The 27435-nt window shown below is 45.4% G+C and overlaps 1 protein-coding gene across 9 annotated transcripts in view; it reads left to right on the top strand.

Annotated features, from left to right (window-relative positions):
- Positions 1-27435, top strand: part of ablim1b (actin binding LIM protein 1b) — a 569062-nt gene that overhangs the window by 228472 nt on the left and 313155 nt on the right. The window lies entirely within an intron of this gene.

Consider the following 27435-nt stretch of genomic DNA (forward strand, 5'->3'; position numbering starts at 1 on the left):
TTATTATTTCGTTGTTAAATTCTTCTGCCAAGTCTATGATTTAGCGAAAATAAGGAAATAATTAATGCTCCTTATATTCATTGACATTGACAAATTGTCCAACATTCTGTTCACCTTCACTGAAATAACAGCCTTCAAATTTCATTCACATTTAAACATTTTTTTAAAGCCTCGAAGGCTTGTAACTCATTACTTTTATTTGTTTATTCATTACATAGCTTGTGATTGGTCAGTTGAAACTAAGGTATTCTTTTCCATGGCCAATTGAGTTTATATAAGCATCTGTTCCAATAGTAATAATAATCTCATTCCTGTACTTTCTCTTAAAGAACAAGACAACTATTTGTTTTAACATATGCTTTTGTCCCATGCGACTTCATCGGCCCCTTCGAAGGTCTCCACTATACAGCTAACACATGCTTCAGCAACTAGGTAGGTTATATTTCCAACTCCAGAAGGTCTATGATTTACAGCAAATGTGCTGAGTAAAAATGCCTTCAAACACGGCATCAAATAAAATGTAAACATGTTGAAAAAGCATTTATGGGAGGAAGTGAGCTATTGGCCCAGATTTTCCTCTCAGTGGCAAAGGAATGGCTTTCGTCATTCACCTCACGTACAGTTGCCCACAGACTTTTCACGGCTTGTTAGCGGAGGTTTCAACTAATCCGGTGTCTGTTTCAATACGGTACCCTCTACAAGGGATCTGTGTCATCTGTGAGCAGGCAAAAGCAGCAGCAAGTCTCTTCAACCAATCAGATTGAAGTATCCTCACTGAAACACACAGACTGCAAACCAGGAAGTTAAAAATAGGAAATATAAATTACATTTAAGTCATGGTACAGGAAGCAAAATAATGATTGAGACATACACATGAGATTAAGGGAGAGAGATAAAAGAGAAAAACAGAAAAATTTAAAAATATATATTTTAATTATTTTTTTAAGAACTCCACACTTATAAAATTATTTTTTCAGGGCCAGATAGGTTGTTCAACAGTAATTATCATTTATTGCACCATTAACAACTCATTTACTTTTTCAGCCATTTTTAACATAGAACAAGTGGACAATTAGCCCAAGTTCACATCATTATATTGGGCTGGAATTTGCATTCAGAGGCTTACCTCCAGACCTGAAAAAAAAAATCAGCACCTACCTGCTGGCCCCCGGGCTATGAGTCCTGGGTCTTTGTGTCCTGGGCCAGCAGGCATATGCAAGTGCAAAGGCCCACAGATCCCAGGGACACAGCTGATAGTCTCACCATTATTATTACAGCAAAATCTGAACCATTAACTACAAAACAGACAGCAAATGTAAAAGTTTCTTTGTCTCTCTTTTTTGTTTGTTCGCTATATTACTGCCTTTCCCTATTCTCCTGAAGACATTGATTTCTTGCTGGGGTAATGTTCTGTAGGAATGTGTCACTTTGTAATACCTCACTCAGGTCTCCATCCTTCATGTGTGACTGACTTGACAATGAGTGCTAGAAGGCAATTGACCATGGGAGATATCACACCCATGTTTTTCTGACTGGAGAGATGTATGCAGTGGGGTTCCCCCAGGGATCGGAATTTGGGACCATTGCTTTTCTTGTTATATATAAAGGAGTTAGATGTAGTCCTTACTACTAGGGGGATCAAGGGGTATGGCGAGAAAGCAGGAATGGGGTACTGAAGTTGCATGTTCAGCCATGAACTCATTGAATGGCGGTGCAGGCTCGAAGGGCCGAATGGCCTACTCCTGCACCTATTTTCTATGTTTCAATGAGCTGGACTTGGGAGTACAACTTTGAAGTTTGTAGATGATACGAAACTTAGCACTGTAGTACATAGTGAGGAGGCTAGTAGCAGACTTCAGGAGGACATAGACAACCTAGTGAATGGGCAGACACACGGCAGATGCAATTTAATGTGGAGTAATGCACTTTGGGAGCAACAACATGGAGAGACAGTATAATCTAAATGGTAAAATGTTGAGGGGGAGCAAGAGCAGAGAGGCAAGAGCAGAGGGACCTGGGGTGCATATTCACAAATCTTTGAAGGTGGCAGAGCAAGTTGATAAGGCAGTTAGGAAAGCGTGTGGGATACTTAGCTTTGTAAATAGGGGCATTGAATACAAAACAAAGAAGTCATACAAATCACTAGTTAGACCTTAGCTGGAGTATTGTGTACAATTATGAGCACCACACTTTAGGACGGATGTCGAGGCCTTGGAGAGGGTACAAGGGAGGTTTACAAGGATGATATCATGGATGAGGGACTTTAGTTATGTAGAGAGATTTGAGAAGCTGGAATTGTTCACATTTAATGTGAAGCAGAGAAGGTTAAGGGGAGACCAAATAGAGGTATTCAAAATAAAGAGGGGTTTTGAAAGAGCAAATAGAGAGAAACTGTTTCCTCTGGCAAGTGGGTCGGTAACCAAAGGTCATAGATTTATAATAATTGGCAAAAGAACCTGAGGGGGAATAAGGAAAATGTTGTTTCCCACTTGTTGTTATGATCTGGAAAGCATGACCTGGAAGGGTGGTGGAAGTAGATTCCATAGGAACTTTCAAATATGAACATGTATTTGAAGAGTACTAATTTGCAGGGTTATAGGCAAAAAACTGGGGTGTGAGACTAAATTGGACAGCTCTTTCACAGGCACAATAGGCAGAATGGCCTCGTTCTATGCTGTAAGATTCTATGGGCTAAATTTCCAGTGCTTCACCGCCCGATTTCACAGAGGTATTGGCCGTTATGGGTGAGAACCAGGTCGGCGAAAAATTCCCCAGCTGAGTTCCGTCGGCGGTTTCGAAGTACCGCTGGGGAGCGGACCGTCGGCGTGCAATGTCCGCAGATCACCCTGGCGCGATTTTTGGCTCAGCGGTGGCCCGTAGGCAAGTTGTAAAAAAAACACCCACGAGAATCAGCACTGCAAGAAAAAGGTAAGTAATTGGTTTTTGACTAATTATTTTTAAGTTCTCTTGTAGTGATTTACGTGAAAAGGATCCTGAGAATGTTTCTATGATTTTTTATTTTATTTTTTTATGAAAAAATATTTTTTGTGTTTTTCTCCTCCTAGACCCAACCCGCAGCCTCGGTGTAAATTTTTAGTAAATTTATTAATTAGCGCCCATTTTCCTTAAGAACCGCCTGATCGGCCCAAGATTCCATTTTTTCGCCAAGAATCGGGGTGCAACGCTCATTTTTTTCGCTGGGTGGATTGTTTTCTTTTTTGGGGGGATTTTTTGCCGGTGATAATTTTGGGAATCTTAGCAGTATTTTGGGTGGCAATTGGGCACTGGCAGGTTGTTTGTAAATTCTAGCCCAATGATTCTATTCTATGATTCCAGTCCTGTCCTTAACCCGAAAGCTGGATATGTGCTCTTCCAGCTGAGGTTGTTGGATAGTGACCAAAAGTGGGAACCATGGTTGATTTTGTTTCCATCACTGACACTCGGCGCTAAGACCAATTGTAACATCCCTAGTGCTGCCTTGGCTGACATCAGCAATGCCTGGAATTGAACCTGGGACTTTCCTGGTCTATATAGTATATTTATTCACTGGTTAAACTTGCCATCAGAACAGACATCAAAAGCATGTTTTTGGTGCGATAGAAGACAGATTTTTCTAAAATTAAAAACTCTTGGCCTAGAAATTTTCCCTCACCCCGATTCGGGGTGGTAACCTTCCGGGGCCGGGACTTCCTGCGCCTGGCCCAGAAGTCATGACCCCCATGCGATATTGGGCCGTACGCCCCCTCAAAGGAAGTGGAGCGCTGTCTCTGGTGTTCCGCTTCATTTGAGGGACGCTCCTTGGGTGGGAGCACGGCGCTAAGTCCAGCAATGTGCGGAGCAGGCCAGCACTACAACGCCTCTCCCCTTCCATTAAAGAGCAGGGCCACTGTGCACACTTCAGGTCCTTTGGGGCCGCCACTGGGCCACCAGGGACGCGATCGACCAGGCCAACAGCTTGGTACCCAAAATGGAGTGCCAGGCTGCACCAAGGGACAGCCGGTCGACGCGAGGGCCGCCACTGTTGGGCCAACCCAAGAGTCGGCCGACAAACAAAGATGGTGGCTCGGGGCCCGAAAGGCCTCCCCTGTAAAGGGTGCCCCGGCAGCAGATGTTTACCAGCTTCGCGACCTACGAAGCTGGCGTTGACGTCTGCCCATGTCAGCCTTGTGGCCCGCAGGGCAATTTCCCCCCCCCCCCCCCCCCAGGGCGCAAAGTGGTCGATGCAGGCCAGTGAGAGGTCGGCGCACCCGTCGATGATGTCAGCACCTCCCAAACCTCTGGGGCAACTTACTGGGCGGCGATAGCGCTCCCCTGCCCCGGGCGAAAACATCAGTGCGCCCTGTTAGCACCCCGCGGAGGTGCTAATGGGGCTATAAAAAGGAGCAATTTTTCCCCCTTTGTTTCTCTTGCAATCTGCAGGGGGAGATTCACATCATGAAGACAGTTAAAAGAAGTTACGTCGGTAGGGTTCAGTGGCGCAAGCCTGCAGATTACATTTTTCATTCAGGAAGTTGTACTATTTAATGAGGAACGCAACACGATTAAAAAAAAAATGAATCAATATAAAATTAACGTCCCTGAAATTATGCTGTCAGATTCTTGCTTGCAAATAAGAACATAAGAAATAGGAGCAGGAGTAGCCCATTTGGCCCCACGAGTCTGCTCCGCCATTCAATAAGATTGTTACGTATGTAATAACTCTATAGACTGAATACTGTAAACTAACATCGGTACAAATCTGGTTCTGCTTTATTAGGGCCCAAAGTGATTACATTACATGATGGCTTGCCTTTTATACCGGGGCTGCACACATGTGCGTACAGCCCAATGACCTCCGACAGTGGCGCTACCTGGTGGCTAGTAACCCCAAGCATACATACATGACAATATCCCCCTTTAAGATATTAGTAACAGTCTTTTTACAAATTGAGACTGTCCGGGGCTTTCCGCTCCTGAGTTGATCGTCTCAGTTCAACTCCAGCCTTGGGCAAGCGATCTGAGTCTGTTATGACTGGGGACTGGGTAGCCGATCTGATGGGAGTGGCAATGACCATGTCAGGGATTGAAAGTCAAGATTCATTGATGACAACGGAGTCCTCTGATGACTGAGGGGAGGTTGGTTGGTCACTGATTGTGTTTTGGTTCATCGTGTGCAGTAGCTTTATCTAATCAACATGTTTCTTGCTTGTTTTCCCATTCTTGAGCTTGACGATAAACACTCTGTTACCCTCCTTGGCCATAATGGTACCGGCGATCCACTTGGGACCTTGACCATAATTTAGTACATACACTAGATCGTTAACAGAAGTGTCGCGTGACACAGCAGCGCGATCATGCTAACTTTGACGTCTGTATTCAACATGATCGTTCAAGTCAGGGTGGACAAGAGAGAGCTTCATCTTGAGACCTCTCTTCATCAATAGTTCTGCAGGGGGGACCCCGGTAAGCGTGTGGGATCTTGTCCTGTAACTAAGCAATATGCATGACAAGCGAGTCTGCAGTGAATCTTGAATTACACGTTTCATACTCTGCTTGATGGTTTGGACAGCACGCTCTGCTTGACCATTAGATGCGGGTTTGAATGGTGCTGACCTCACATGTTTGATACCATTGAGTTTCATGAACTCTTGAAACTCCAGACTAGTGAAGCAAGGTCCGTTGTCGCTTACAACGATGTCGGGCAGACCATGAGTGGCAAACATGACACGAAGACTCTCAATGGTAGCTGTGGATGTGCTGGATGACATGATTATACACTCTATCCATTTGGAATATGCATCCACCATAACTAAAAACATCTTTCCCAGGAAAGGACCTGCAAAGTCGATGAGGATCTTGGACCATGGTTTAGCTGGCCACGACCACAGACTCGGCGGCGATTCTGCTGGTGCTTTACTTAGCTGCATGCAAGTTGCACTGATTCCAGATCAGAGTCAATTCCAGTCCACCATACATGAGATCTGGTAATGGCTTTCATCATGTTAATACCGGGAGGAGTGCTATGTTGATCATGTACAAATTTCTTTCTGCCTTTCTTAGGCATAAGAACATGATTACCCCACAGTAAATAATCTGACTGAATGGATAGTTCGCCTTTGCGACGGTTGTAAGGTTTGGTCTCATCACCCATTTGCTTGGGTATGGCAATCACCACTAAGGACACAACATTTCACAACCGATAATATTGGGTCCTGGCTGGTCCAGGTCTTAACTTGTTGAGCCGTGACAGTGGTTCCTTCACTTTCAAAACCATCCATAACCAACAGTAGGTCTGCAGGTTGTGGCATCTCCACCTCCATTGTGGGCAACGGCAGACGGCTCAGTGCATTGGCACAATTCTCGGTGCCGGGTCTATGGCAAATTACATAATCATAGGCAGATAATGTCAACGCCCACTTCTGGATGCGGGACGATGCATTGGTATTGATACCTTTGTTCTCCGAAAACAATGAAATGAGTGGCTTGTGATCTATTTCCATTTCAAACCGAAGATCAAACAGGTACTGATGCATCATTTTAACCCCATATACATAGGCTAGTGCTTCTTTTTCTACCATGCTGTAGGCTCTTTCTGCCTTTGACAAACTTTTAGAAGCATATGCAACAGGTTGTAGTTTACCCGACTCATAAGCTTGTTGGAGCACACAACCAACTCCATATGACGAAGCATCACAGGCCAATACTAGACACTTACATGGATCATAATGTACCAGCAGCTTGTTAGAGCAAAGCAGATTAGTAGTGTTATATTTGAATAAAGAGTCTGACTGAATACTGTGAGCTCAAAGTAAAGTGTGACCGTAGTCTTTTATTGCAGGTCTCCAGAGTGCCTCTCCAGCCTGTGAGGCCTCCTTAAGTACTTGTGCGTCCAAAAGATTGTGGAATCCCTTGGGACTCCAGGGGATGAGCCCTTTAGTGGCTGTACAAGGTATATACAAGTTTACATACATAACAACACTCCCCCCAAAGTCAACAGTGTAACTATGTACAAGGTGAGTCGATCTAGGGCCTTTCGTTCCCTGGTTGATCGTCTCGATGCAAATACTGGTTTTGGTGAATCGTTTGTTGGGCCCTCGCTGGGATGCTGTGCAGCTGGCCTTGCTGGGCTGCCTGGTATGGTGAGTCCTGCTAGGCTGCTGCGGGTGATGGGTTCTGCATCGTGGCCAACCAAGGTGTCGGTTGGTTGCCACTGGTCTATATGTTGGGGGGATCAAAGAAGGTAGGGTCCAAAGTTGATTGCTCAGGATAGTCCGTGAATCTGAGTTTGATTTGGTCCAAGTGTTTCCGGTGAATGAGTCCATTTGAAAGTTTGACCTGAAACACCCTGCTCCCCTCTTTGACTACAATAGTGCTGGAAAGCCACTTGGGACCTTGTCCATAATTCAATACAAATACAGGATCATTGATGTCAATTTAACTTGACAATTTAGCGCTATCATGATATGTACTTTGTTGAAACCGCCTGCCATCTATCTGTTCATGTAGATCAGGGTGAATTAATGAGAGCCTTGTCTTAAATGCCTTTTTCATGAGCAGTTCAGCAGGTGGAATCCCAGTGAGCGAGTGGGGTTTCGTGCGGCAGCTAAGCAGAATTCGGGATAGGCGAGACTGCAGTGAGCCTTCAGTTACCCTCTTCAAGCCCTGCTTGATAGTTTGCACTGCTCTCTCTGCCTGACAATTGGATGCCGGTTTGAACGGGGCAGATGTAACATGTTTGATCCCGTTACAGGTCATGAACTCTTTGACCTCAGCACTAGTAAAATATGGCCTGTTGTCGCTCACGAGGACATCAGGTAGTCCGTGCGTGGCAAACATGATACGTACTTTCAATAGCTGCTTTCAGTGGTGGCAGCGGACATACTTGCCGACATTATCTCACATTCAATCCATTTGGAATACGCATCTACAACCACAAGGAACATTTTACCCAAAAATGGGCCTGCATAGTCGACATGGACGCTGGACCACGGTTTGGAGGGCCAAGACCATAAACTTAGTGGCGCCTCCCTGGGTGCATTGCTTAACTGTGAGCATGTGTTACACCTGTGCACGCAGGACTCTAAGTCCGCATCGATACTGGGCCACCACACGTGGGATCTAGCTATTGCTTTCATCATTACGATGCCTGGGTGGGTACTGTGGAGGTCATTGATGAAAGTGTCTCTGCCCTTTTTGGGGACCACTACTCGATTGCCCCACAGAAGGCAGTCTGCCTGTATGGACATTTCATCCTTGCGCCGCTGGTACGGCTTTATCTCTTCCTGCATTTCCACTGGGATACTGGACCAGCTCCCGTGAAGCACACAATTTTTTACTCGGGACAGTAAGGGGTCCTGGCTCGTCCAGGTTCTAATCTGTCAGGATGTGACGGGTGATTGCTCACTCTCGAATGCTTCCATAAGAAGGGCCGAATGGCCTACTCCTGCACCTATTTTCTATAACCATGACTAAATCTGCGGGCTGCGCCATTTCCACCCCCATGGTGGGCAGTGGCAGCCTACTGAGAGCATTGGCACAGTTTTCTGTGCCTTGCCTGTGGCGGATGGCGTAGTTGTATGCGGACAACGTGAGCGCCCATCCCTGGATGCGGGCCGATGCATTAGTATTTATCCCCTTACTCTCGGAAAACAGGGATATGAGTGGCTTATAGTCCGTTTCCAATTCAAATTTTAGCCCAAACAGATATTGATGCATTTTCTTTACCCCATAGACACACGCTAAAGCTTCTTTCTCAATCATACTGTAGGTTCCCTCAGCCTTAGACGGATGCATAAGCAACCGGTTACAATTTCCCAGATTCATTAGCTTGTTGCAATATACATCTGACGCCATATGACGACGCATCACATGCTAGTGCCAAACGCTTACATGGATCATACAACACAAGCAATTTGTTTGAGCATAACAATTTTCTAGCTTTTACAAAGGCATTTTCTTGGCATTTTCCCCATACCCATTCGTCTCCTTTACACAGTAAGGCATGCAGTGGTTCTAACAGTGTGCTGAGACCCGGTAAGAAATTACCAAAGTAGTTCAGGAGTCCTAGAAACAACCGCAATTCCGTCATGTTCTATGGCCTCGGTGCATTCTCGATTGCCTCCCTCCTCGAATCGGTGGGCCTGATGCCGTCCGCCGTGATTCTTCTCCCCAGAAGCTCCACTTTAGGCGCCAGGAAAACGCACTTCAAGCGTTTCAACCTGAGCCCCACACGGTTGAGTCGACTAAGAACCTCCGCCAGGTTCTGCAGATGCTCGACTGTCTCCCGACCTGTAACCAAGATGTCGTTCTGGAAAACCACGAGCGCGACCGACTTCAGTAAGCTTTCCGTGTTTCTCTGGAATATCGTCGCCGCTGATTGAATTCCAAACGGGCACCTGTTATAAATAAAAAGACCTTTGTTTGTGTTGATGCAGGTGAGGCCCTTCGATAATTCCTCCAGCTCCTGCGTCATGTAGGCCGAGGTCAAGTCCAGCTTCGTGAACGTCTTTCCTCCCGCCAGCGTAGCAAAAAGGTCATCAGCCTTTGGTAGTGGGTATTGATCCTGCTCGGAGAAACGATTGATAGTTACTTTGTAATCACCACAGATTTTGACGGTGCCGTCTCCCTTGAGGACGGGAACAATTGGATTGGCCCACTTGTTGAATTTGATCGGCGAAATGATGCCCTCTCTTTGCAGCCGGTCCAGCTTGATCTCTACCCTTTCTCTCATCATGTACGGTACTGCTCTCGCCTTGTGATGGATGGGTCATGCCCCCGGAATTAGGTGGATCTGCACTTTTGATCCCTGGAACTTCCCGATGCCTGGTTCGAACAGCGAAGGGAACTTGTTTAAGACCTGGACACACAAAGTGTCATCAGCGGGCGATAGCGCTCGGACATCGTCCCAGTTCGAGAGTATCTTTCCCAGCCAGCTCCTGCCGAGCAGCGTGGGACCATCGCCCGGTACCACCCAGAGTGGTAGCTTGTGCACCGCTTCATTGTAGGAGACCTTTACAGTAGCACTGCCGATTACGGGAAATCAGTTCCATTATGTAAGTTCTCAGTTTCCTGTGGATGGAAGTCAAGACTGGCCTTGAGGTCTTGCTGCACCACAATTTTTCAAAAGTCTTTTTGCTCATAATAGACTGGCTCACGCCCGTGTCCAGCTCCATTGACACCGGGTGTCCATTTAATTCAATTCAACCTTCAGCATTATCGGGGGACACTTTGTAGTAAATGTGTACACCCCATATACCTCTGCCTCCTCGGTCTGAGGCTCTGGTTCGTCGTGATCCGCCATGGATCTGTCCTCCTCTGCAACATGGTGGTTTGCAGGATTAATGGGTTTGCAGCTCGCCTGCACATACGTTGGAAGTGTCCCATTGTTCCACAGCCCTTGCAAACGTACCCTTTGAAGCGGCATGAATGGAAACGATGATCATCCCTGCAGCGCCAACAAGGTGTTAATGGCCTAGCATTCTGGACTCTGAGACATCTGCGGACGTGCAGCTGCAGGCAAATGGGGCGTGCCCTGTACATTGTGATTTGCAAATAACATCACTTTGTTCACAGTACTTGTAGCAGCACTCGTGTGCTGAGAGATTTGCTTAGTATTGTCACTGGTGGCAATGAACACCTGGGCTATCGCTATGGTCTTACTCAAGGTTGGGGTCTCTACAGTCAAAAGTTTGTGAAGTATAATTTCATGGCCAATGCCAAGTACGAAAAAGTCTCTGAGCATGTGCTCCAAATGTCTTTCAAATTCGCAATGTCCTACAAGGCCTCTTAGCTCGGCGACATAACTCACCACTTCCTTGCATTCAGACTTTTTGTAGGTGTAGAACAGGCACGTCGCCATCAGAACGCTTTCCTTCGGGTTCAGATGCTCCCGGACCAGTGTGCACAAATCATCGTACGATTTCTCTGTGGGTTTCGCTGGAGCAAGCAGATTTCTCATGAGGCCATACGTTGGTGCCCTGCAGACGGTGAGGAGAATCGCCCTTCGTTTGGCAGCATTTGCTTCTCCTTCCAGCTCGTTGGCCACGAAGTATTGGTCGAGTCGCTCCACGAAGGTTTCCCAATCATCTCCCTCCGAGAATTTCTCCAGGATGCTCACTGTTCTCTGCATCGTTGGGTTCATCATCTGTATCTCGTCGCCAGTTGTTATATATGAATAAACAGTCTGACTGGATACTGTGAGCTCAAAATAAAGTGTGACCTTAGTCTTTTATTGCAGGTCTACAGAGTGCCTCTCCAGCCTATGAGGCTTTCTTAAGTACCTGTGCTCCCAAGGGATTGAGGGATCCCTTGAGACTCCAGGGAATGAGCCCTCTGGTGGCTATACAAGGTATATACAAGTTTACATATATAACAAGTAGCCTTCTCAAAAACTCTATCTTGAGGCGCACCCCAAACCCAGTTGACGCCTTTTCTTTAGCAGCATGTGCAGTAGCTCTAATGAAGTGCTCAATCTAGGTAGGAGATTACCAAAGTAGTTGAGTAGACCAAGGAACGAGCGCAGCTCCATCACGTTCTGAGGCTTGGGTGCATTTTTGATGGCCTTGGTTTTTAAGCCCGTAGGCCTGATGCCGTCAGCCGCAATTTTCCTCCCCAGGAATTCGACTTCCGGTGCTATGAAGACACACTTCGAACGTTTCAGTCTGAGTCCCACTTTGTTCAGACGATGTAGAACCTCTTCCAGGTTGTTCAGATGTTTGGCGGTGTCATGACCGGTGACCAGGATATCATCTTGGAACACGACGATTCTAGGGACGGACTTCAGTCGACTCTCCATGTTCCTCTGAAATATTGCTGCAGCCGAGCGAATTCTGAAAGGACACCTGAAAGTACCTTTTTGAGTATTGATGCACGTAAGTTTCTTTGATGTCTCGACCAGCTCCTGTGTCATGTAGGCCGACGTCAGATCCAGTTTAGTGAACGACTTCCCCCTCGCTAGCGTTGCAAACAGGTCATCAGTCTTCGGTAATGGGTATTGATCCTGTTTCGAAACTCGGTTGATCGTAACCTTGTAGTCTCCACAAACCCTGACACTCTTCAACACAGGAACAATGGGGCTGGCCCATTCATTAAATTCGACCGATGATATGACCCCTACATGTTGGAATCTGTCCAGTTCGATTTCGACCTTCTCCCTCATCATGTTTGGGACCGTCCACGTGGATCTGCACCTTAGCTCCCGTGCAGTTGCCGATGCCTGGTTCAAACAACATGGGGAACTTGCTCATCACTTGAGCACATGGAGTATCATCCTCCTCCGACGATGCTTTGATATCGTTCCAATTCCATTTGATTTTTCTAGCCAATTCCTGCCAAACAGTGTTCGATCATTGCCTGGAACAATCCATAATGGTAAATCATGAACCGCACCATCATACGCCACCTTGACTACTGCACTGCCAATCACCGTTATGAGTTCTTTAGTGTACATACGCAACTTGGCATTGATTGGACAGCCTTAGTATCCCACAGCTTGTCGAATGTCCTCTGGCTCATTATTGATTGACTCGCTCCCGTGTCCAATTCCATCGGTACCGGCACACCGTTAAATTTCACATTAATCATTATCAGTTGGCTCTTTGTTAGGAACGAAGACAGTCCATACACTTCCTCATCAGGTATCTTGGATTGCATATCCGGATCCGCGCTATATAGCCTCCACGTGGTGCGTCGCAGCATGCGGACACATGCGCTGGAGATGCCCCAGTCTCGAACAGTCTTTACAAATGTACTTTTTAAACCAACACCGATGAGGCCGATGATTTCCCCCACAACGCCAACACGGTGAAATCGGATTCATTCTTGTTGGCGGACTTTGGGCAGCCACAGGTTTCGCATACGCAGTCGAGTAGGCCCTGCCATATGCCAAACGAGGATACAATCTTGTTTACAGTACTTGCCGAGTCCGATTTTTCAATGATATCTGCTTTAAGTTTTTGCCCGTCGTCATGCATGCCTGGGCAATCGTGATGGCCTTACTCAAATCCAGTGTCTCCGCCGCCAGTAGCTTACACAAGATCACCTCGTGGTTGATGCCAATTACAAAGAAGTCCCGCAGCATGTGTCGCAATGCGTTTTTGAACTTACACGGTCCAGCTCGACGTCTTAGGTCGGCAACGAATTCCGACACATTCTGGCCCTCAGAACGAACATGCTTGTAGAATCGATATCATGAGATGATGATGCCTTCTTCTGGTTGGAGATGGTCATGTACCTGAGAACACAATTCCTCATAGCCCTTGTCCATTGGACTTGTAGGCGAGAGAAGATTCTTTGAGTCCATAGATTTTCGGACCGCAAATCATGAGGACTGCATCAGTGGGTTCCCCCATTTTGTTGGCCACGAAGTACTGGTCTAGGCGAACTACAAAATCTGCCCAGCCCTCTCCCTCCACGGATCTCTCCAGAATTCCAATTGTGCTCATTTTTGCATGAAGGTTCTTAAGTTACCTCGTCGCCAAATGTTATGTATGTAATAACTCGATAGGCTGAATACTGTAAACTAACACAGGTACAAACCTGGCTCTGCTTTATTAGGGCCAAAAGTGATTACATTACATGATAGCTCGCCTTTTATACCTGGGCCGCACACATGTGCATACAGCCCAATGGCGCCACCTGGTGGTTAATAACCCTAAGCATATATACATGACAAAGATCATGGCTGATCTGATCATGGAATCAGCTCCACTTCCCAGCCCGCTCCCCATAACCCTTTACTCCCTTATCGCTCAAAACTCTGTCTATCTCCGCCTTAAATATATTCAATGACCCAGTATCCACAGCTCTCTGGGGTAGAGAATTCCACAGATTTACAACCCTCTGAGTGAAGAAGTTCCTCCTCATCTCAGTTTTAAATGATCGACCCTTTATTCTGAAACTCTGCTCCCTAGTTCTATATTCCCCCATGGGTGGAAACATCCTCTCTGCATCTACCTTGTTGAGCCCTCTCGTTATCTTATATGTTGCAATATGATCACCTCTGAGTCTTCTGAATTCCAATAAGTATAGGCCCAACCTACTCAATCATTCTTCATAAGTCAACCCCTTCATCTCAAGAATCAACCTAGTGAACCTTCTCTGAACTGCCTCCAATGAAAGTATATCTCTCCTTAAATAAGGAGACCAAAACTGCAGGCAATACTCTAGGTGTGGCCTCACCAATGCAATTGTAGCAGGACTTCTCTGCTTTTATACTCCATCCCCCTTGCAATAAAGGCCAACATTCCATTTGCCTTCCTGATTACTTGCTGTACCTGCATGCTAACCTTTTGTGTTTTATGCACAAGGATCCCCAGGTCCCTCTGTACTGCAGCATTTTGTATTTTATGTCTATTTCAATAATAATTTGCTCTTTTATTTTTTTCTGCCAATGTGGATAACCTCACACTTTCCCACATTATACTCCATCTGCTAATTTTTTGCCCACTCACTTATCCTATCTTTTTCCTTTTGTAGATTTGTTGTGTCCTCCTCACAACTTGCTTTCCCACCCATCTTTGCATCATCAGCAAACTTGGCTACATTACACTCGGTCCCTTCATCCAAATCGTTAATATAGATTGTAAATAATTGAGGCCCCAGCATCAATCCCTGTGGCACCTCACTAGTTACTGTTTGCCAACCGGAAATTGACCCACTTATCCCAACACTCTGTTTTCTGTTATTTAGCCAATCCTCTATCCATGCTAATATATTACCCCCAACCCTAAGAACTTTTATCTTGTGCAGTAATCTTTTATGTGGCACCTTATCGAATGCCTTCTGGAAATCCAAATACACCACATCCATTGGTTCCTCCTTATCCACCCTACTCGCTACATCCTCAAAGAACTCCAGCAAATTTGTCAAACATGATTTTCCTTTCATAAAACCATGCTGACTCTGCGCGACTGAGTTATGCTTTTCTAAATTTCCTGCTACTGCTTCCTTAATAATGGACTCCAACATTTTCCAAATGACAGATGTTAGACTACCTGGTCTATAGTTTCCTGCTTTTTATCTGCCTCCTTTTTTAAATAGGGACATTACATTTGCAGTTTTCCAATCCGCTGGGACCTCCCCAGAAACCAGGGAATTTTGGTAGATTACAACCAATGCATCCACTATCTCTGAAGCCACTTCTTTTAAGACCCTAGGATGTAAGCCATTAGGCCCAGGGGACTTGTCCACCTTTAGTCCCATTATTTTACTGAGTACTTCTTCTTTAATGGCAGTGACTGTTTTAAGTTTCTCCCTCCCTACAGCCCCTTGATTATCCATTATTGGGATGTTTTAATGTTTTGTTCCCCATGATTGTAACAGTGGCATTAACTCATTTATCCAAATAGTTTTTCACAGTAGAGTTTGGTAGTGGGAATGAAAGGCTACAAGAGGAGGAATTGGAGCAATTAGATAGGTTAAATATAGATAGGGAAGTAGTCCTGAAATAATTGGTGGAATGTAAAGTGGAAAAGATACTGGGCTCTGTTGGCACATATTTCATATTTCTGAGTGAAGTTAGAGAGCAGAGGCTTTGACCACAATCTCTGAAAACTGTCGGATTGGCAATATAATGTATCAAAAATGGATAAACCTGTCAGCCTAACTTCAAAATTGGTAACCTACCAGAGGCTACAATATAGGATATAAGTAAGACTCAGCTAGAAACCCTGATTAAATTAAGAACAGCCAACATGGATTTGTAAAAGGCATCTTGTATATGACAAATTTAAATAAATATTGGAGGGTGTTAATAAAGGAAATGCAATGAATGTTGTGTATATATAGATTTTTGATAAAGTGCAGTGTAGGAGGTATGTTGCTAAATTCATGGCACACAGTATTAAAAGGCGTGTGATGGCATTTGCTTGGAAGTTGGTTAATGAATATTTTTCAGACTGGGTTGATGTAACTGTTGCTATCACAACAGGTTTGTGTGTTGAGACTTCTTGTCAATATATATAAATGATCTGGAATGGCACATTATCAGAATTTGTCACTGACACAAAAATATCTATATTTAACCTATCTAATTGCTCCAATTCCTCCTCTTGTAGCCTTTCATTCCCACTACCAAACTCCACTGTGAAAAACTATTTGGATAAATGAGTTAATGCCACTGTTACAATCATGGGGAACAAAACATTAAAACATCCCAATAATGGATAATCAAGGGGCTATAGGGAGGGAGGAACTTAAAACAGTCACTACCACTAAAGAAGAAGTACTCAGTAAAATAATGGGACTAAAGATGGAGCATGGTTAACTATGAAGATAACTAAGAAAATTCAGAAGGACGTGGATTAGTAGATGTCAGGTGAAATTTAATGTAAAGAAAAGCGAGGTGATACATTTTGAGAGGAAGAATACGGAGAAGACATATCCACTAAATGGTTAAACTTTAAAAGAGAGGAGGAGCTGAGAGACATCAGGGTTCAGATGCACAAATCTTTAAAAATGGGAGAACAAGTTGTTAAAGATATAAAAAAAGGATATGGGATCCTCAGTTTTATAAATAGGATTAAATGTACAAAAGCAAAGAAGTATTGCTAAGCCTATAAAAAAATAATTGGTTAGACCACAGCTAGAATATTGTATTCAGTTTTGAATGCCTTACTTTAGGCAGGATTTCAAGGCCATCGAGAGGGTGCAGAAGAAATTCACTAAAATTATACCAAATATAAGAGGTGGCAGTTAATGGGTGAGATGGGAGAAATTGGGGTTCTTTTGATTAGAGGAAAGAGGGTTAAAAAAAGTTCTGATGTAGTTGCTTAAAATATTGAATGGTTTTGATAAGCTAAATTGGCTGTTTCAACTGGTTGGTGAGTTGGTAACGAGTGGACATAAAATTAAGATCACCAAAAGAGTAAAGGGAGAGGTTAAGATAAATGTTTTGGGCACAGGGTTGTTAGGACATGGAATGACTTCCGAGAAACAGTGGTGAAAGCAAAATCCATAAGAGGTTTTAAAAGGGCAATCAATACATATTTGAAAAAGAAAAGGCAGGGAAATGAGACTAAGTGAATAGCCTTTAGGCAGGCCAGCACAGGCACGCTGGGCTGAATTGACTCCTTATGTACTGCAAAATAATGTAATTTTCCCACTAAAATAGGAGCGAGAGGAATTAAGAAAAAGGTGTTAGTAATTTCAGGGTCAAGGTAATTGTGCTGAAACATTTGAATGGATTAATGATTTGAAGAATATAATCAATGGTCTTGTATTCATACAACCTATAAATCATGCACTTGGGGGAAAATGTTCTCAATTTTTTTTCTGACTACTGGCCGTGACTAATGGCTTTGTGTCAACAGGCTTGAGTCAGGGTTAATATGCAAGTGTATCTTGGTTAAATCTTGCTCAAACTAGAAAGAGTTGTTCATCGTTCATAACTGGCAAGCAAAGCAGGATTCTTTCTTAATGATCGAAAGCGTTTAGTCAAACAAGAGAAAGAATGGAAAGTTTTGGCAGCTGTTCAGACCCATCGGCCATCTCAGACTGGCCCCCAGTCAGAGCCTGCTGCCAACTTCCAGTTGTGACATTTCTTGGATATTGGAGTGTTGTTTCTCAAAAGCTTATGTTAAATTGGCCTTAAATTTGAATACAGTATAAGTCCCTCTGCTGTGGAGAAAAGCAATAGAATTTTTTTTTTCCATGACTGATTAATTTACAGAAAACACTTTTGGACAGTTCAATTTCCTGAAGAGCGATCTAATCAGAAATCATGAACAACACTTCCACCAATCAGAATGCAAAAGTAATAATAATGTAATAACAATTGTTAAGCACTTTATGAGGCAGTTGACAAGCTGACATCCCCCAAACCTGTTAATGCATTTGTGCAGTGATCAATGTTGTGCTTCATGGCTCAGCTGAAAGTAAAGCGGGTAATTTTAACTGAACCCGCCAGGTGGGAAACAGATGGATTTGGGTCAGGTGCCCATTTTACACCCCACTCGATTTTATTCTCCATTGCCTTCAATAGAGAGTAAAGTCAAGTGGGGTGTAAAACAGGCACCCAACCCAAACCCGCTCATTTCCTGCCGGATGGGTTAAGTTATAAAGACCCTCTAAGAATCCCAATGTATCCTTAAGTCCTTGTCTTCAACCCGCTTGGCAACTCTTCCACTTTGCGCAAATATAATTCAGCCGATGGCAACATTATTGTTTACACGAGTGTTCTGTGCTTTCTATTTGATGGACTTATCACCGGTTCCCAGAATCACACCCACCATCTCCTGAAGCAGAACTGCAGACACTGTAAACTGGAAATTAAATCAGAAGGCTCAACTTCAGCCGGATTTTACCCTGTTATTATAGAGAATGCCCAAAGAAGTAATACCTCTGAGAAAGGGGACATGTTAAAACATATTCATCACATTTGTAAACTTTTAAATTATTTTTCACTGTAATATTTGAAATGTTACTGTACTTGTTTCAAACATATTGTACGAAAGTAATAATTGTAATTTCGGTTTCCTGGTTTTCCAATACTTTGTGCAGTCGTGCGAAATATTGTGTAGCACTACATAGACGAGAGCAACAATGAAGTGTTTCACTACAGGGTACCAACGCTGTGAGTTATTGTCAGAAGACAAGCAAGCGTACAGAAAATGGGAGTAAAGCAAATACATTCTTATTTCAGATATGTATTCACTCTCCTGCCTCTGGAAGAGGAACGTATAGAATAAAAAGTAGCAGCAAGGTAAATCACATGGCACTCTCAATGCCCCACCTCCTTACAGACGACTGCTTGGTCATGATGTGACACATCTCCACATCTAGAATTGTTAACTTGGTGCAGTGGTAATTGTGAATTCTGTGCTGCTCCAAAGGAATGGCAGATTAAAAGTAAAAGAAAAAGAAGGAGGTGTGGTTACTATTAATCCTTCATCTGTATCTCATTCGTGCAAGTTGATCTGATGACTGAATATTCTAAATCCAGCAAGAGAATTACTTTTTGTTTGGAGATTAGTGGATAAGTCAGGCTTTGTACATCAGGCTGCAGGAAAGTTCATACCCATGGTGTAATCGGGCTGAACCACAGATTGAATTTAAAAAAAATATTCAACTTGTCACGATAACTAATTTGAAAAAAGCTCAACAGCAAAAAAGAAGGGAATGTTGACTTTTATATTTTATTTGTATTTTGGGGTGCATTTCTTTTCTTTTAAGTCAGAAGTCAAAGGCCATACAATGGGAAAATTTCCCAGAAGTTTCAGTTCTTTTTTCTTGTGGTCAGGTCGCCTCATGCGACATTTAATGCCCCGGTTAAGAGGTTGAGTAAGCGACCTCCTCCCAGCCCGCTGTCAATGCCACTCTGTAACCAGGGGGCAGGGGGCACACAAGGATGGTCTGGAATATCAGCTTTTCCGATCTCCTCCTTCTTCTGTCTCCTCACCTTTTGAGGAAGCACCAGATTTATATTTAGTGTCTGCTCCAAATTGTAGGGCCTCTTCAGATTATTTCCAAAACTATTCCGTCTGGATATAATGTATTATAAATATATTGAAGAGTCCTTGAAGCTTGTTCAAAATAAACTACGGATTCCAATGAATTCAATAATCTAAAGAGAAAGTTCCCACCAAGCTGTATATAAACCAAAGTATATTCCGTATTTAAAAATACAGCAACATGTTTTAGTTTTGTAATTTGATTGAATAAAAATCAATTTTTTGGTCGATGCTTTTCCTGTCTATCCAAGAACCGAGGTGGTCCAAAATCTTTCTGAAATGGTAACAAGGAGTTTTCAAATCACAAGTGCTGGTATCCAGAGAGAAATGAAATATTTTGTATAGATATCTTCTGTGACAATCAGGTACGATAAATATCCACTTAAACATGCACAATACTTTTAGAAAGATGTCTTTGAAATACAGGTGCAGGGTCGAAAATCCAGAATGTTCTGGAATCAGGACTCCGGACCGATTGGTGACAGGGCCGTCCGGAATCTGTAAAATGTTCCAGAATCCAGACCTGTCGACCTCGGGCCTTGTCCCACTCGCCGCCGCTGCCCTTGCCTCAGGGCCTCCACACCAGCCCGCCCCAACACCTCCTCTGTGACGGGGCCCGCCCCAACACCTCCTCGGTGGGGCCCCGCCCGAACAGCTCCACCTCGGCTGGGCCCGCCCGAAGAGTTCCTCCTCAGCAGGGCCCCGCCCAAACACCTCCTTGGAGGCGGGACCCCTCCCGAACAGCTCCTCCTTGGCAGGGCCCCGCCCGATCAGCTTCTCCATGGTGGAGCCCTGCCTGAACAGCTGCTCGGCGGGGTCCCACCCGAACAGCTCCTCCATGGTGGGGCCTCGCCCGAACAGCTCCTCGGCGGGGTCCCACCCGAACAGCTCCTCGGCGGGGTCCCACCCGAACAGCTCCTCCAGGGTGGGGCCTTGCCCGAACAGCTCCTCGGCGGGGTGCCGCCCGAACATCTTCTCCTCGGCAAGGCCCCGCCCGAACAGCTCCTCCATGGTGGGGCCTCGCCTAAACAGCTCTTCGGCGGGGTGCCACCCGAACATCTTCTCCTCGGCAAGGCCCCGCCCGAACAGCTCCTCCATGGTGGGGCCTTGCCCGAACAGCTCCTCGGCGGGGTGCCGCCCGAACATCTTCTCCTCGGCAAGGCCCTGCCCGAACAGCTCCTCCATGGTGGGGCCTTGCCCGAACAGCTCTTCGGCGGGGTCCTGCCCGAACAACTTCTCGACAGGTGGTGGGGCCCGCCCGACGATGTCATCGACGTGGCTGGCGGCCCAAACAGCTCCTTGGCTGGGACCCTCCCCTTTTTTTGATGTTCCGAAATCTGGAAATACCCGAGCCTGTACTCGGGTGTTTTCGGATTCGTGATATCAGAAAGACGATCGAAAGTCCGGAAAAGCCCAAAATCCGGAACGGCCCCGTGGGTTCCGGATTCTCGTCGCTGCACCTGTACTTAATTGGATATATTGAGCAGCAAATGGTTCCCTAGATGTTCCCTGGGCCCGAACTCAGTCAAAGCCAAGACCCGCCCAAGTGTCGCCCAAAGGACCGCTGATGGCCGCTGAGAGACCAGGCGGTACTTTGCCAGGAAGATTCCTCTAAAAGAGATGGCTGTACCACCCGGCGGCAAAATAACGGCTTACGCCGTCAATCTGGGTGGCAGCGGGCGAGATTTGCTCCCAATTGGATTTGCTCCCAATCTCGGCAGCAAATGCGATCCTTGGCAAAGTGCCGCTGAGGATTGAGTCGGGCCCGGTGAGGGTGGGGGGAGGGGGGAAGACCTAAAAATAAAATTTAAAAAAAACACTGGAACACCTTCAGGGGACCCCATACAGATAAATCGCTGGGAAAAGAAATTAAAAGATGTTCACAAACCTTTTTTTGCAGGTTTCCTTACTTACTGTCGGGGTTAGACCTGCCTCCACGCAGCGGTCCTTCTCCCTGCTATTGCCAACTCCCGCCAAATCCCGCCCGGAGGAATCTGCCAGCTCGGTGGGTGGGAGGACACTTACGCGACTTGGCCATCAGCGGGCGGTTCCCGGTGGTACTCCCCTCCTGTCGGCTGCAGACCTGGGGGACTCTGTCACCGAGGGGAGACCGCCGATAAAACTCGCCGGCAGTGTGTGGTAAGGCCACCAATTTCGGGCCCCTGGTGTTCTGCTCATTAACAGTCCTTAAAATAAAAGTTATTGAGGAAAGTGGGAGCATATTTTTAGAAGCTGTAAAATAACCTTAGGCTAACTGCGAAGTGTCTAAAAAACAATGCAACCGCCCCCTCGGCGTACCCATGTTCCTGGCATCGAATACATAAATTAATTAAACTAAAGAACTTGCATTTCTATTGTACAATCAGTGTCCCAAACTGCATTGCAGCAAGTGAAGTACTTTTGAGGTGTACGTATTGTTGTTTTGCAAGCAACTGCAGCAACCAAATTGTGCACAGCACGGTCCCATAAACAGCAAATGTGATAAATGAATAATCTGTTTGGGTGGTGCTTGAGGAAGGAGGAATGTTAGCCGGCACGCTGATAAAAAGGTCCATGCTGTAATGTATGCACCTGTGGGTAAGCTCACAGGTTTATAGAGCTGTTGCATTGTGAGTGGCTTAGCCAGTCACATGATGTTCACAAGACTCAATAAAACCCCAGTCAGTTGGGTCGAGGTCACCCATGATGAGGCATGCAGTTGTGAGCCTAATGGATGAACTGGCAATGTGTAGTGTGATTGTTAAACCTTTGTTAATAAACCAACCAGTTCTTAATAGCAATGTGTTGCGATGAATTCTTAAGCAAAGAACCCATGAAGCAAATACATTACACATGCTCTCCTTCAAGTTGTGCCATGCAATCTTTTTAGATTCACCTGAACAACATAACATAAGAACATAAGAATTAGGAACAGGAGTAGGCCATCTAGCCCCTTGAGCCTGCTCCGCCACTCAACAAGATCATGGCTGATCTGGCCGTGGACTCAGCTCCACTTACCTGCACGCTCCACATAACCCTTAATTCCCTTATTGGTTAAAAATCTATCTACCTGTGATTTGAATACATTCAGTGAGCTAGCCTCAACTGCTTCCCTGGGCAGAGAATTCCACAGATTCACAACCCTCTGGGAGAAGAAATTCCTTCTCAACTTGGTTTTAAATTGGCTCCCCCGTATTTTGAGGCTGTGTCCCCTAGTTCTAGTCTCCCCGACCAGTGGAAACAACCTCTCTGCCTCTATCTTGTCTATCCCTTTCATTATTTTAAATGTTTCTATAAGATCACCTCTCATCCTTCTGAACTTCACGAGTAAAGACCCAGTCTACTCAATCTATCATCATAAGGTAACCCCCTCATCTCCGGAATCAGCCTAGAGAATCGTCTCTGTATCCCCTCCAAAGCTAGTATATCCTTCCTTAAGTAAGGTGACCAAAACTGCACGCAGTACTCCAGGTGCGGCCTCACCAATACCCTGTACAGTTGAAGCAGGACCTCCCTGCTTTTGTACTCCATCCCTCTCGCAATGAAGGGCAACATTCCATTCGCCTTCCTGATTACCTGCTGCACCTGCAAACTAACTTTTTGGGATTCATGCACAAGGACCCTCAGGTCCCTCTGCACCGCAGTATGTTGTAATTTCTCCCCATTCAAACAATATTCCCTTTTACTGTTTTTTTTCCAAGGTGGATGACCTCACATTTTCCGACATTGTATTCCATCTGCCAAACCTTAGCCCATTCGCTTAACCTATCTAAATCTCTTTGCAGCCTCTCTGTGTCCTCTACACAACCCGCTTTCTCACTAATCTTTGTGTCATCTGCAAATTTTGTTACACTACACTCTGTCCCCTCTTCCAGGTCATCTATGTATATTGTAAACAGTTGTGGTCCCAGCACCGACCCCTGTGACACACCACTAACCACCGATTTCCAACCCGAAAAGGACCCATTTATCCCGACTCTCTGCTTTCTGTTAGCCAGCCAATTCTCGATCCATGCGAATACATTTCCTCTGACTCCGTGTACCTTTATCTTCTGCAGTAACCTTTTGTGTGGCAACTTATCGAATGCCTTTTGGAAATCTAAATACACCACATCCATCGGTACACCTCTATCTACCATGCTCGTTATATCCTCAAAGAATTCCAGTAAATTAGTAAAACATGATTTCCCCTTCATGGATCCATGTTGCGTCTGCTTGATTGCACTATTCCTATCTAGATGTCCCGCTATTTCTTCCTTAATGATAGCTTCAAGCATTTTCCCCACTACAGATGTTAAACTAACCGGCCTATAGTTACCTGCCTTTTGTCTGCCCCCCTTTTTAAACAGAGGCATTACATTAGCTGCTTTCTAATCCGATGGTACCTCCCCAGAGTCCAGCGAATATTTTGGTAGATTATAACTAATGCATCTGCTCTAACTTCCGCCATCTCTTTTAATAGCCTGGGATGCATTTCATCAGGACCAAGGGACTTGTCTACCTTGAGATCCATTAGCCTGTCCAGCACTACCCCCCTAGTGATAGTGATTATCTCAAGGTCCTCCCTTCCCACATTCCCATGACCAGCAATTTTTGGCATTGTTTTTGTGTCTTCCACTGTGAAGACTGAAGCAAAATAATTGTTTAAGGTCTCAACCATTTCCACATTTCCCATTATTAAATCCCCCTTCTCATCTTCTAAGGGACCAACATTTACTTTAGTCACTCTTTTCCGTTTGATATATCGGTAAAAGCTTTTACTATCTGTTTTTATGTTTTGCGCAAGTTTACTTTCGTAATCTATCTTTCCTTTCTTTATTGCTTTCTTAGCCATTCTTTGCTGTCGTTTAAAATTTTCCCAATCTTCTAGTTTCCCACTAACCTTGGCCACCTTATATGCATTGGTTTTTAATTTGATACTCTCCTTTATTTCCTTTGTTATCCATGGCTGGTTATCCCTTCTCTTACCGCCCTTCTTTTTCACTGGAATATATTTTTGTTGAGCACTATGAAAGAGCTCCTTAAAAGTCCTCCACTGTTCTTCAATTGTGCCACCGTTTAGTCTGTGTTCCCAGTCTACTTTAGCCAACTCTGCCCTCATCCCACTGTAGTCCCCTTTGTTTAAGCATAGTACGCTCGTTTGGGACACTACTTCCTCACCCTCAATCTGTACAGGAAGGCCCTTGTTTAATGTCTCACGCAAAAGACAGCACCTCTGACAATGCAACACACTAGTATTGTATTGAAGTGTCAGGCTAGGTTACGTGCTCAAGTCTTGCAGTGAAGCTTGAGCCCATGACCGTTTGACTCAAGAGGTAAGAGCATGATTACTGAGCCAATAGGACACTTAGATTGAGTGGATTAAAATAAATCAGTAACAAAGAGGGTGAAATTCATCTTGGGCAGTAATGCAAAATGGAAGAGAAAGTCAGGCCAAGTGTAGAAAGGGTACAGATGTGCCATAGCCCGCTTTGTGCTACTGACTAAGACCAATTTCATCCCTAAAATCGTTACAAATTCTCTGACTTATCTTTCAACTTTTGTATTGCTATTCTATGCGCAAACAACGCCTCGATTTCAAAATTCTCATCCTTGTTTACAAATCACGGCCTCGCCCCTCCCTATCTCTGTAATCTCCTCCAGCCTCACAGCCACCCGAGATGTCTGCGCTCCTCTAATTCTGCCCTCTTGAGCATCCCTGATTATAATCGGTCAACCATCGCTGGCTGTGCCTTCAGCTGCCTAGGTCCCAAGCTCTGGAACTCCCGGCCTAAACCTCTCCGCCTCTCTTTCCTCCTTTAAGACGCTCATTAAAACCTACCTCGTTTGCTCACCTGCGCTAATTTCATCTTGCGTGGCTCGGTGTCAAATTTATAACACTCCTGTGAAGCGCCTTGGGACATTTTACTACTTTAAAGGTGCTATATAAATACAAGTAGTTGTTGTTTATGGCTCCAAATATATTTATTAAAAAAAACAAATTAAGTTGCATCTCAGTACAGTCTTCATCTGATAATTCAAAATCGTGTGCTAAAAAAAATAGAATTATCCAGTAATTTGTATTAAACACTGTAAATGGCGTAGGAAAGTAGAAATTTAGGGCAAAAGTTTGAGTTGTCGGATAATTTGAAGTGAGCGACTTTGAATTGAGAGGAATAGTGAACGTTGAGGGACCGTTGAAAAAACTTCAATGTTGATATACAGGGTACCAGCATTTCTGCTTCATGCCCACTGTTTTGGACTCCAGCCAGTCTGCCACACTGCACTGTTCTTTATCCTGATCCAAAACTCACCCAATAAGCAAGTGTATTGTTCTTTCGCGACAGTCTGCTGCTGTCTTCTCTCTGACTGATGGTCAGCATGAGCTCAGAATCATCTCATAGGCGGTCCCTTGAACGAGGATGACTTGCTTCCACATGAGTTCACATCATTCATCATAGGCAGTCCCTCGGAATCGGGGAAGACTTGCTTCCACTCCCAAAGTGAGTTCTCTGGTGGCTGAACAGTCCAATACGAGAGCCACAGATTCTGTCACAGGTGGGACATTCGTTGAGGGAAGGGGTGGATGGGGCTGGTTTGCCGTGCGCTCCTTCCGCTGTCTGTGTCTCACCTCTTCACACTCTTTGCATTGAGACTCGAAGAACTCAACGCCCTCCCTGATGCACTTTCTCCACCTCAGGCGGTCTTCGGCCAGGGTCTCCCAAGTGTCAGTGATGATGTCGCACTTTACCAGGGAGGCTTTGCTGCCCACCTTTGGCTCGCTTACCATGACGGAGCTCCACATAAAGTATTTGCTCAGGGAGTCTCATATCTGGCATGCGAAGTATGTGGCCTGCCCAGCGAAGCTGATCGAGTGTGGTCAGTGCTTCAATACTGGTCGTGGACACTGATGTTGGTGCGCCTGTCCTCCCAGGGGATTTGCAGGATCTTGCGGAGACATCGTTGGTGATATATCTCCAGCGACTTGAGGTGCCTTCTATACATTGTCCATGCCTCAGATCCATACAGCCCTGTAGACCATGAAGCTTGGTGGTAGATTTGAGGGCCTGGTCTTCAAACACTCTTTTCCTCAGGCGGCCGAAGGCTGCACTGGCGCACTGGAGGCGATGTTGAATCTCCGCATCAATGTCAGCCTTTGTTGATAAGAGGCTCCCGAGATTTGGGAAATGGTCCACGTTGTCAAGGGCCACGCCGTGAATCTTGATGATTGGAAGACAGTGCTGTGCGGCGGGAACAGGCTGGTGGAGGACCTTTGTCTTATGGATGTTAAGCGTAGGGCCCATACTTTCATATGCCTCAGTAAATACATTGACTGTATCCTGGAGTTCAGCCTAAGAATGTGCGCAGACGCAGGCATCGTCCACGTATTGCAGCTCAACAACAGAGGTTAGGTTGATCTTGGACCTGGCCTAGAGGTGGCGTAGGTTAAACAGCTTCCCACTGGTTCTGTAATTTAGTTCCACTCCAGCGGGGTGGATTGTGAGCTGGAGCATGGCGGCGAGGAAGATTGAGAAGAGGGTTGGAGCGATGATGCAGCCCTGTTTGATCCCAGTCCAGACGTAAATTGGGTCTGTAATGGATCTGTTGGTAAGGATCACGGCCTGCATGCCGTCATGAAGCAGGCGAAGGATGTTGACAAACTTTTGGGGGCATCTGAAATGGAGGAGGATCCTCCATAGACCCTCACGGTTGACAGTGTCAAAGCCTTTGTAAGATCGAAGAAGGCCATACATAAGGGCTGGCGCTGCTCCCTGCATTTTTCCAGTTGCTGTCACGCTGCAAAGATCATGTCTGTTGTGCCCCGTAGGGGACGAAATCCGCACTGTGATTCTGGGAGGAGCTCCTCGGCCACAGGGAGAAGAGGTTGAGGAGAACTCTAGCGACAACTTTCCCAGTGGCTGATAGCAGGGAGATTCCCCTGTAGTTGCCGCAGTTGGACTTGTCCCCTTTTTAAAAAATGGTCACGATCACTGCATTTCTGAGATCTCCCGGCATGCTCTCCTCCCTCCAGATGAGAGAGATGAGGTCA

This window comes from Pristiophorus japonicus, chromosome 3 (assembly GCF_044704955.1).
Source record: "Pristiophorus japonicus isolate sPriJap1 chromosome 3, sPriJap1.hap1, whole genome shotgun sequence".
In the NCBI taxonomy this organism is placed as follows: Eukaryota; Metazoa; Chordata; class Chondrichthyes; family Pristiophoridae; genus Pristiophorus; species Pristiophorus japonicus.